This window comes from Wolffia australiana, chromosome 1 (assembly GCF_029677425.1).
Source record: "Wolffia australiana isolate 7733 chromosome 1, ASM2967742v1".
NCBI classification, from domain to species: Eukaryota; Viridiplantae; Streptophyta; class Magnoliopsida; order Alismatales; family Araceae; genus Wolffia; species Wolffia australiana.
Genome location: NC_135835.1, coordinates 24,422,712 through 24,436,103, shown reverse-complemented (window position 1 = coordinate 24,436,103; position 13,392 = coordinate 24,422,712).

Below are 13,392 nucleotides of genomic sequence, written 5' to 3'. Positions count from 1 at the left end.
CTCTCTCTCTCTCTACCTCTCTCTCTCTCCCTCTTTCTCTTTCTCCTCTCTCTCTCTCTCTCTTTCTCTCTCACTCCCTCTCTCTCTCTCTTTCTCTCTCACTCCCTCTCTTTCTCTCCCCCTCTCTCTCCCTCCCCCTCTCTCCTTACCTCTCCCTCTCTTTCTCTCTACCTCTCTCTCTCCCTCTCTCCCTCTCTCTCCCTCTCTCTCCCTCTCTCTCTCTCTCTCTCTCTCCCTCTCTCTCTCTCCCTCTCTCTCTCTCTCTCTCTCTCTCTCTCTCTCTCCCTCTCTCTCTCTCTCTCTCTCTCCCTCTCTCTCTCTCCCTCTCTCTCCCTTTCTCTCCCTCTCTCTCTCCCTTTCCCTCTCTCTCTCTCTCTCTCTCTCTCTCTCTCTCTCTCTCTCTCTCTCTCTCTCTCTCTCTCTCTCTCTCTCTCTCCCTCTCTCAATCTCATTCTAAATGTGCTGTAGTAGGGGCTAGCCTGAAGGACAAGACATTATCCAAGATCCTAGTTGTTCTACCTGGCTGATGTAATTCTTTTACATCCTCAATCATTTTTCTCATCTTTTTTTAGTGAAAAAAATGCCTGATTGGGGCTAAATTTAAAAACCAAGTTGAAGGGGTCAAGGGATGAATGTCAACATTTCTCTTCATTCCCCTCCGTTCTTTCAATTTTCATCACTTGATCAATCCACACATTTCTACAACCTTTTTCTCTTAATAATCCATCTTTATCTCTCCTTAAAGTTTTCAACATCCCATTATTTTATTTTTGTTTAAATTCACTGAAAGATTCCCATGAGTTATCCCTCAAAATCTATTTTTATCATCACTCTAACATTCCTCTATTGTTACCCTCCCACTAGTCACCTGAAGTTCACAGTCATCATGTTGGCCAGTTCCATATTTTTTACCATCTGAAAATTGTTAGAAGGGATAGAGTCTCGTATGGATCCCCAAGACTTGATTCGCCGTGCTCCGACACGGTTCTACTCATTCTGCTACTCATTCTGCCACTCACGTTGCTACCAATAGCAACATCCAACAGCCTAAAAATGAAAAATACGCATTTTATAGCATTTAAAAGTAGAATACAATTGGGAAACCAAAAATATTTTATTATTTCTAGTCATTTTTTAAAGTTAATTCTAAAAATATCTTAAAATTATCAAATCCTAAGCTCATAAAAAATCCAAATTCCATTTCAGCATCTCTATAGATTTACCCCTAACAGAAAATATCAATTTAACAGAACTAATGTTTTAACTCATTATTAATGTTACTTAATGAGTCTAATTAACTCAAATACCATATTTAATCAATAGAATTGGAGGTATTGATGGTAAGGGATGAACTTTATCACATAAATGGATAACAACCTACATCAACATCATGTTTTGAGGAACGACATTTACTGGCTCTATAGAATTTCCCTCTGCGATATCCATTTATATTATTCCTCAGAACATTGTAGAATATGTCTAGCTTCCTTTCAACTTCCTAAATATTACATCTGCTATTCATGTTGTGCTTCTAAAGCTAATAAATTGTGATTTTCTTCTTGTTTTACTCAAACCTTGAAACCACTTCACCTTGTACCTTCTGACCTCTTGACGCCTTTTCTTTTTTCTCTGAAATGGATTTCATCTATTGTTTCTTTTTTATTGATGATCATAGCAATTTTACATTGTGTTACACGTTAGGGTAAAAAATTTTGTTGAATACCAGATCTCATCCAATTTTCTCGACTTCTAGTCTGATTGGGGAGGAGAATTCTTTATGCTGAAATGTGGCATTCCATATAATTTCTCATGTCATCATACCCCTAAATATACTGTGGTAACTGTGAGAAAACACTTTCACATCATTAAAACATCATTGGCCCTGCTTGATCATTCAATTCTTCCACCAAATTTCTGGGAGAAGCTGCTGCTACCTCAACCAACCTCATCAAATGACTGGTATCAAAATTTTCATCATTTAACTGTAAAAATAAAATACTTCATAAACTTTTTAATGATTAAAATTTCCATGAGATATTCATGTTTTCTTATGGGTGTAAGACCTTATACTACTAACAAGTTATCTCCGCGATCCAAACTGTGTGTATTCCTTGGAGGTAATAGTAATCTTGGCTACGGCAGTTTTTTCTTTGCATATGATCTCTTATACATTTATCTTGATGTAATTTTCATGAAACTAACTTTTATTATTCCACTCAACCCATGGGTTATTCAACCTCACCTTTGACTACTTGATCAGACTCCTACACCAATTTATCTGTGCCACCATCAAGTGTGCCCCTGCCCACTCCTTTGCCTATAGTACCTCCGATCACAACCTGTATTATTCCATTTGAATCTGACTCATCCACCTTTTCCCCCATTTTTTTGGAAGCATTTATGTTCGAAAAACCCTACATCTTAGCACTCTTTTAAATCCTTATTTTCCCAACACTCTTAGGCCACTCCTTGAAAAATCAATTTCCTCTAACGCAGTTTTTCAACCTAGTAGGATTGATCCCATGAATATAGAGTTTGATGTTTTATTTTAAATTACACCTGGGAAGTAGTTTCATAAACCTCCAAATTCCAATATTCTGTGTTGTCAATGGGTCCTCAAAACCAAAATCCAACTAAACTTAAAAAGTATGTGATTTATTTTTTATTTAATGTGTAATTGGAGTTTAGAACCATGAAATAATACTTGGAAAGAGCTATTTCACTAAGATACATTCTCTGTCAACATGATCCTCACTCATCATTAACTAGTTTAATTATTTTTTGAGTAAATTTGTAAAAGTATTAATGATTAAACTCAATTTCACGACGACGTAATTTTACCCCTAATTTTGAGTTTATCACTTTGTAACTAAAATGATACCTTCACTCATACCGTATAATGCATTTTTATCTTTATTTGCAAAACGACTAGAACATATTGTAAATCTCATCTCTGGTCTGATCCAAGGTGGAGAAACAAAATAATTGAAATCATGTTCAAATCAATGAAAAAAATTAAAAAAAGATAGATGAAAAAACAGATAAATAGACAAAGAGACAAAGATACATATTGATGTAGATAGATAAATGGGTGATAGATGATGGATGACAATTAGGTGTTTATTTTGATGTCACTGTAGTTCTAAACTCACTCAATTTTATTTAGTGCTAAGTCAGGTTATCTTTGTTGGGACTTAGAGATAAATCTAATGATTGAGTTAGAAATAGGGAGAATAGTATAATAATATGATAATGCTATTTAAGATGATATAATAAGAAATGATGCTAATTCAAGTAGATAAAAGTAAAATTTATTTGTATATAAAATAAGTGATGTTTATGTTATTATTATGGTTATTATTTTAAAGAGATTAGATGCAGCCAATATGTAGGATGATGGGGTCTATTTGTGGTATTATAATAAATATATTCAGATACATAGGAGGAAAGGTCTTTTTAGATTTTAATTAAGATGAAAAGTAATAAAGTAGAGAGAGGGAGAGAGAAAGAGAGGGATATCATTATGTTTATTCGCATTCCCTTTTCTCTATATCATTCCTCTTATATTTTTAATAATTTAATTTATGGATAGGTAATAGATAATGAAATGAGAGCTAGATATATTAATTAAAGGAAGATTAAGATTTAGGAAATATTTAATGTATATATTTTAATTTTTAATAAAATATAAAAGCAATAATAGAGCGGAAATGGAATGAGAATTAGATAGTTAAATTAATAAGATATTGATTAATTATATATATATTGAACGGGGATTAAGGGTATATTATATATTAGAGGAGCATAAAGATATGGAGAAATTGCATTTTAACTTTTAACAGGATATAAGAAGTTAGAGAGAGAGAGATAGAGAGGAAGATATGATAATCGAGAGTGTAATGAAGGTGAACTAAGAGTTAATTTTTATGCCTTCATAGAGTGTAAGGGGTGGATTATATTAATAGAATAAAATAAAATTTATGGTATTTTATATGTTTAAGAAGTAATTAATGTTATTTTTATAAAATAAAATCAAACAAAAATTAAAATAAATCAAAGGAAATTTGGATGAGGCACATATGTTCGATGAAATCCCTCAAAGACACTTTTAAAAAAGGTTAAAATCAAAGTCTGGTCTCAGACTGCAATTTGATTGAATTTGGTGGACTAAAATTAGTGATAAAGTGCAAGCATCAACCAAAATAAATATCAGAATACACTGAAATTGCCTTTATTTTGAAGAGTGGGATAACATCATCAAAAATATTGCCTTGATATTGATTTTTGACGAAATCAAAACAATGTGAACAGAAACATTTATCAAATCACCTGGAGACAAATCACATCTTTTATTTATTGGATTCTTGAGTAAAACGTGTTGAGCTGCTCAAGTGTCATCTAAAAGACCATTTGTGTGTGACCCTCTATTATGTAACATGAAGGACGTCGGGATTGAACGACTCGTGTTACACCACATGGAGGAGTGTATGATCAGATAGACAACATTGCAGACATGATGCAAGCAAATTAAAATCAATAAAAATATACGAAAGACGCCGCAGATCTAGGGGGTCAAACCACAGTAACGACACAAGGGGTCTAGGGCACCGGCATGCTCCCAATGACCCAAAAAATCAGCTCGAAGGCCAATGGGAGGGGAACAATCACTGTCCGTGAGTGTGCACGACCGTCGTTGAGACTGATACAAATCTGACACTGAAAATTAAAAGTCCCCAACATGAATTATGTGGCTATTCCTACGACTCAAAAACTCTCGATAGTGGAGAAGTCGAGGATGGCACTGATGAAGATAATAATACTGAAAATAAAGGGAAGGAATGTGTAACCGGCGGCCTCAAGCCTGGGTGCTCAAAGCACGCATAACAGTCGATGGCGGAAAGGAACACGAGATCCGTCAATCATGGTGCGATCAACTGGTCAATGACTACAGGGGACAATGACAATTTCCACGTGATAGATGAGCGCCCGATGATGATGGTGCGTGGGGCGAAGGTCGATGATAACAGGTGTGGCGATGGTGCCATAATTGGTGTGGTGGCGACGCACCGGCAAGGGGGCCGCAGGCGAGGTGGCTGGTGGCCGCAGATGGTGGCCGCCGACTAGGCCGCAGCTAGCGGTCACTAGGGTGCCCGCAGTCGTGGCCGTGGCTGGTGGCCATAAGGGTGACGCTCGCAGTCGTGGCCATGGCTGGTGGCCTCAAGGGTGGCAGTCACGGTCGTGGCAGTGGCTTGCGGCCCCTAGGGCAGCAGTCTCAGTCGTGACCGTAGTTGGTGGCCACTAGGGCAGTGGCCGCGGTCGTGACTGCGGCTGGTGCCAGCTAGGGCGACAGCCCCGATGGCAGCGGTCATCGACAGAAGCGGCCTGGGACGGCTGAAGGCGGACAAGGACAGCCGGAGGTGGCGAGGACGGTTGGAGATGGCCGCAGACACCCGTTGTTGGCTTGGGGACGGCCGAAGGTGACCAGATATGGCCGGGGATGGTCGGAGGCGACTGGGAATGCCCAGAGATGGCTTGGGGATGGCCGGATTCAACAGACGGAAGCTCGATGGTCTCGCGCGGCTAAGGTGACGTTGACACGACTCGGCACGACAGTGTTCATGTGTCGAGAAGGTTCCTACTGATGGCAGATGATTAGGTCATCAACGACGGTGGCAGCTGTTCTTCCGTCGGCGGTATTGTCTTTGCTACATTGAATTGGCGGCGACGACAGTTGATCGGCAGGCATCATCCACAAACTACTCAAAACATAAACTATGATAATCTCCCGAGTGGAGAGGATGGGACTTCGAGTGAGAAACTCAAATTTTCATCAAGCAAAGTCCAACTGTTTCTTTGGTCATACCTTACGATATATAGGGTAGGTGAGTTGCCTGCCCTAATGGGCCCAATTAGGGGAACGTTCAAAGTGGGGGACTTTCCCTAATGGGCCCAAAAATATACAAAAAAGAGATGTTGAGATGCCAAAACACAGGGGCCCTCAATAAAATCCATAACAAAAATAAAGTGCATAAAATAAACAAAATATCAAAGCTTGTCATCATGATCAATACATGAAGCTCCGGTCCTTTGCATCGGCTCGGGCTCCACGTCGCGGCTGCTGACAAGCTCAGGCTCAGTTTTCTAGATGGTCCTCTATCACTCTAGGCCAGTTGTATCAGTCTAGTGAATGACTTGAGTGGCCCAATAACCTTTATTGGTATTCCAAATGAATTAACTATATCATCATTAACTATACCATCATAAGTAATGACAGATGGGTTTAACCCAATCGATAGGAGACTGTCCATCTTGTGAGGTTCCGACCTATACCCCAATAACCTTTATTGGCCTTTCCAAATGAATTAACTGTACCATCTTATATATTAAGTAATGACTGATGGATTTAACCCAATCAATAAAGAGTGTCCATCCTTTGGGGTTCCAAGATACACCCCAATAACCTTTATTGACCTTTCCAAATGAATTAACTATACCATCCTATACATAAAGTAATGACAGAGGGGTTTAACCCAATTGATAGGAGAGTGTCCATCTTGTGGGGTTCCAAGCTAAACCTCCAAATCCATAATGACTTGGTGATTCATTTATGATTCAGTTTTTCTAAAGCTCTCCAATTAAATATTACCAAAAAAAATTCTAACATCAACGCCAAAACATCACTTTGATATTGAAATGGTCATAAATAAGTGGTTGAATCAACTGAGCTGTTAGGTTTCTTACACTTTATTTTCGGGATCTAATCTAAAATTTGGATGTATACATATATAATTTTTGTAGAAATGAAAACTGAGAGCACGGTTTGGGGAGGGTTCTTCTTTATTAAGGAAAACTGATTTTTCTAGTTCTTCTGGTAATTGTATAGAATTTTCTGGTGTCAAATTCATTAAAAAAGATCTTATAAGATAGAAAATATAAATAAAATTTAATATATTAAAATATTTTTTAATGAATTGGTTGGTTATTCCACACCTTTAAGTGGATGACATGCTGGCATTCTGCCACACAATTAGGAGGAGAGAGTAAATCAGATGGCTCAGAGTTCTCTAAATTAAAACAAAGATATCTAACGATCTAGAAAGAGTTTTGGGGTAAAAACTTGAGGTCAGTTCTATCCTTTGGGTCTGTCCCTGTACTCCAATAGAAAACGATTGAACAAGTTATGTTCATATTAAGATACATCAATTAAAAGCACCAGTTGGCCTGTTGGGCATGTGACATATGTCATCATCCTTTTTCTTATGTTATCATCGCTGATCGCAAAGGTTTCCACTATCACACTTGTTACCTCGATTCGTGCCACTTATTGACGCATATCTGCATCCATCTCAGTCGCACTTACGATGGTAAAATTGTCATCACTTGCCCCCACTCTACTACATGTCTATGTGTAATTCTCACCATCTCCTCAATCAGAGCCAGAATCGCTTTCATCCATTCCACACCACTCATCCCCCTCACCATCATCAATCACTTAGGCTCCCAAAACAAACATAGGCTAGTGTATTTAAATTATAATTAATCTATATATTTCTACTCTTCCATTACATTAAATTCACAAAGCTATTCTACCAAATTTTATTTATTAGTTTAAATACGATTAATGCTTTGGGATTTTCCTACAATTATTTTAAATTACTTTTCACTAAATTTCCTTAAATGTTAGTTAATGCCTAAAAGAGAAATTAAAGCTAAGATTAACTATTCAATATTTGCTCCCTATGGATTTGACACTTACTCGCCATTTGGTCGTGAGGAAAAATATAATTATTGTCGTATATACTAGATGCTTTAAACAACATATTTAATCCTGATTTATGGTTCATCAATGGTCAACTATCAAACCCTAGAGTATCATGTGAGTTAATAGTAAATGCATTCAGCAATCATTAGAAAACTCTACTCCCATATTCAGTTACCTTGGCCAAGGACATCATCACGTCATCTTCCTTGAGCTGTCTCCTCTTATAATGAGGGAGTATGATCCCATCTCAACCTGTCAATTGTCTTCATGAACTTCTTGCTGACCCAAACGAAGATAATTTAGAATTCCACGATTATGCACTTGTAGGCCATAGTCAAAGTACAACTGTCCATTTACCAGATGCCTTTGGTGTCTCAAATAAAAGGACCACTTACACAATCATGATGGGAGTCAGCCATATCGAAAGTTTGGTATAATAACATTCAAGAATTTGTACAGGTCAATGCAGTGAATTCTTTCCACAAAAGAGCAACCATCATCTATCCTTAGTATCTCCACACTAATAGCATTATTCTACCTAGATACTTTGATTTCCTTCTTGAGTGTCATTCAAGGAGGAGTGTATAGAACACATACTTAAAGACTAGTGATATATGTATTACGATCTCATCATAATTCACTAAGTCAAATCATGTATTCATTGAATTCATTATAAGCATAATATGTGCATTATATTTAATATATTGTATTAATGAACATGAAATGAGATACAGAATGTGTGATTGGCTTTTTGACAACATATATTGATGGCGAGGACGCCAATGCATCAGCCCGGGACACGTCACCGTAGGCAGTCGGGGTCAACACAGACGTTACGGATCCAAAGATGAAGTCAACAGAAGTCAACCCACCTCGGTCAACAGGAGTCAACGAAGAAGTCAACTAGCCACAACCGTCGTCCGCCACGTCACCACTCGCGCACGTCTCCACGCGCGTCATGACACGACGCCAAAGGCAGATCCACAACTGCCCTTTGGCGTGACGTGATGCACGTTTTCCCTTGTGTGTCTTATTTTCTAGTTATTTTCTCTTTCCTCCAAGGCCTATATAAGGTCATTTGTTTCAAGAACTCAGGAGGCAATCATAATTCAAGAATTGAGTTTTTTTTTTTTCTAACTCTTCTTGGAGGATTGCCCTACCCCTTATCTTGCCCTAACCTTCCCCGTCGTCGCCGTCGTCATCGTCATCACCGTCGTCGCCGCCGCCGCCACCGCCGCCGCTGCCGCCGCCGTCGTCATCACCGCCGCGCGCAGCCGCGCGGTCACACGCCGCGACCGCACGCCACCGCGTGCCATCCCCGCGCCGCCGCGCTCCGCACGCCGCGGGACGCGCAGCGCTGCGCCGTCGGTGGCGCCTCAAGCGCAGCGCCTCGCGCGGCTGGGTGCGCTCGCCGCACTCGCGGCGCTCGCGCCGCGCGCACTGCTCGTGCTGCTCCGTGCGCTCGCGCACCCGCCAGCGCGCGCCGCTGCGGAGTTCGCGCCCGACCCGGCGTCCCGCTTCATAACGTCAACCAGGGCCGGACAACGCCCGGAGCGCCCGTTCCAGTATCACGCCGCCTTCGTCGCCACGAGCAGAATTACCTGCAGCCTCTACACGCACTACGGTGCTGAGGTATACCTGAACCCTGTGGTGTCGACGTGTTCTCCGCTCAGTATTTTCTCGGGAAGTTTCCACCGCCGTCAGAATTAGACCTGGATTTCCTCTTCTTCTCTCCTTTTCTCGAGTGTTTCTTCGCGACGTGAATTCGAGGTATTGATTTCGGTGCTTAGGCATCGTCGCGGTGGGGGAAGACAGTACTCCCGCCCTCGATAAGGGTCGGATCTGCACCACCAGATTTCATCGGTTTTAAGTCCAAGAATCGACCGTGATTTCTGTGGATTGTTTTATCCCTTACCCATTCCTACCCATAGCCTCGTCATCCGCCCTAAATCGTCCATCCCATAGTCGTCCTACGTCATATATTTCCATATTTTCTAAGGGCGTCAATTCAGCCTTGGCAGTAGCTTCAGCTGAAAATTATTTGATAATCTAAGGATGACTATGGCTATGGCTAGTTATTTATAACTCTGCCCCTAGACACAAGATCAATAAATAAATCATTTTAGTAGGTCAATATGAACATATTTACATGTTTATTTGCATTAAAATAATTATATGTGTGTGTTATCAACCCTTAAATGATTAATTTTTTTAGAATGATCTATCAATTTTTATCAATTTTCAAGTATTTTTAATGGTTTTTATGACGTCTTATTTTGAAATTACATAATTTGTTGAGTCAGAATATGATTTTCCTGATTTTTTGGCATTATATTAAAAGATATATCATTTTTAAATTTTTAATATACATAAATTCCTAACATATTTTATGAATTAATATCTATTTTTTAGAATTATTTAATGGCTCTTTCACTTTGTCCGATCTTCCGAAAATGGAGGAGAGAAAATCAAATTGCTTAGAATGATCCAAATTCAAATCCCGATACATGATGATTTATAAGGATTTCAGACTTAAATTTGGAGTGTAGCTTCATGTTTCCCATTGTTGAGGAGTCAGTAAACTCCTCTAATGATATTCTCACTAAAGCCCTACCAGCAGCCAGATTCAATTTACTAAGCAAGCTTAACATCTCCTTCTTGTCGTTGCGCTTGAGGGGAGGTGTTGAGAGTTAACAAACTCCTCTAATGAGTCAGCCAACTCACAATGTGGATGGCCTCGTCAGCAGCCAGATCAATAGGGACCTAACAAGATTAGCTAGTAATAAATTGACACGTACCCCTATACTCATTATGTGATTCAGCGGTCAGGATTAAATATAAGTTCAAATATAGATAGGATAAAAGATAGAGGGCTAGGATTAAATCTTAGATAGGAAACACATCAACGGTCTGGATTCAAATACACATGTCCCTTATAACTAGTTATAATAGACAAGATTAAAATGTAGGCTAACGGCTAGGATCGTTGCACATATATCCGTTATAAAAATTATAAAAGATATGATTAAAATGATAAATTTCTATAGTTATACTACTATATGATGCTATAAAATACCAACCAATGTTAACAGTATTTTTGTGGAAATACATCTATCTTCTAATCACCTATCTTGGTGTCTCTCTTCTTCTTCCTTCTCCTTCTTGGTTCTCGTCCCTCTCCAAGAATTCCTACACCCACCTCTTTCCATCCATATGGTTGTATATATAAATAGAGACTCAATTTTTGTAAAAAAATATTTTTAAGCTCACTTCCTCCTAGATAGATAGATTAAAAGAAAGTGAAGTTTGGAAGGTCCATCAAGAGTATTCTTGGTGTCTTGAGTGCTTGGAGAAGGCCAACAGATAAGCGGGGAGGCTGATCTGCAACAAGAAAGTGTCTTTATCCTAGAAGAACATAAGGATCTAAGATAAGTCTCTTTCTTTACATTGGTTTCTCTCTATCACATCCATTTAGTTAGATCTATAGTCCTATTTTCATCATCTCATTCTCATGACCCTCTTCCATCATCTCACCTTATCACAGCCATCTTCAATCTTGATCACAATCTTGTTACCTTCATTTCATATAAAAACCCAAAATCATCGAGTCCATCACAATCTTCTCCATCTCAAAAGCACCTATTTTTTCCTCCCTCGCATCTCATCAGTTACATCATATTAGCATTTCTTCTTTCCCCATTCCATTTGATCATCATTTGTCAACATCTTTTCAGCCACCTCATCATCCTATCATCTTATTCATCCATCATTACTTCACATCTTCGTCAATCTTACTCTCTCATTTCCATTTGATCTATGCATGTCCTCCTACCTATTCCTCAAATTATAATTCATATCATCCATATTAAAGAATTATTATTACCCTCTCACCACCTTGTATTCATCACACAGCAATCTCTTATTATTTATGTATATTTTCTCATCCTACTTATATAATCCTTTAAAGAGTATTTAAACCCTAATGTTTTTTCCCTTTGGAGAGGACCCTTGCTCGTCACAAATTAGTCAAGGTGATGGGGACTGTCTAGCACCGAAGACCCGGTCTCAACCAGCACAAGGAGCCAGTAGGAAGGTGAAAGAACCGGCCTTCAAGTATTCGGCCTAGCCAATGGGCCCCCAGAATTTGACGTTATCCTCATTTATATTTTTAGCACGTCTTCTCATTTTGTGGGCCTACGTGTTCCGGCCCAAACCTTGTGTTTGGACTTGGGTAGGTCAACCCCAAGGTGGGCCTTCTAGAGGCCCACTAGTACCGCAATGTAAGGGGGGGGGAGGGGTTGTAACCCCTGACTTGGTAGAAAAAATAAAGAAAAGACTGATTTTCTGTTAATTTATTACCATTTTTTATCTTTTGACATATTTAGATTTGAAATTCTTGGAAACCCTATCGGATTATTGCCGCTGCCACCATTTGTAGCCGTTGTTGTCGCTGCCACTATCGCTGCCATCTGTGGTCGTCGTTGCTCCAGCACCCCACTACTGACTATGCCACCTACCGCAACCCAGCCATCAACTCTTAGTACTGATTCGTAACTGGGATCATTCGAGAACTCCTCCAACAATCTCCTCACTACCCTGCCAGTGATTTTTTGCATTGTCTTCATTGAGTCAATCTCCTATTATACCGAGAACAGATGATCTCGTCTTGACCACTCAAACATCTCCGTGAGCTTCTTACTACATCTGAGCTATGAGTTGTTTGAATCCCATGAGTAGAAGGCTCGTAAGTCATTGTCAAAACGTAGTCGTCTATTCATGAGATGTCCTTGGTGTCTCAGGTCAGTGGATCACTTATACAACTGTGACATGAATCAATCCAATTGATGTTTAGGTATAATAATATTTAGGGATTCATAAGGATCATTTCAATGTATTCTTTATCTAAAGAGCACCCAATATCTGTCCTTAGTATCGCCACACTAATAGCCACAAGATCAGATATACTTATTGTATAAGTAGGATAAGCTAGTACTATTCTATCCGGATAATTTGATATCCATCTCGACTATCCATCGAATAGGAATATTTAGAATACATGTTTAAAGACTAGTGATCTATGTATTATGATCTCATCATAATTCACTATGTCATTGTACGTATTCATAGACTTTATTATAAGCATCATACTGGAATAATAATGAATATAATATTTTATTCATTGAACTTCAATACACAAGGTGGTGTGATTTGGCTTGACGGCCACATAATATTCATCAATAACATATATGAAAGAAATACAAATACGCAAATCAGATAAAGACACAAATAATATATATATATAACAAATATATAAATATGAAAATAATAAATACACAAATAATATAAATACCAAGACAACGTAAATATGAAAATAACAGAAATATACAAATACACAAATAATATAAATACAAAAATTCACAAATGACATTAATATGTAAATATGCAAATACATAAATACAAAAAATGTTAACACCTAGATATGTAATTGTGTAAATACCTAAATATTTAAATATATAAATATGTAAATCTATGACTATGTCGATATGTAAGTACATAAATTCAAATATTAGTATTTCCACCTAAATGTTGACATTGATTTTTAAACTTTCAACATGATTTTTTTCAAAGGC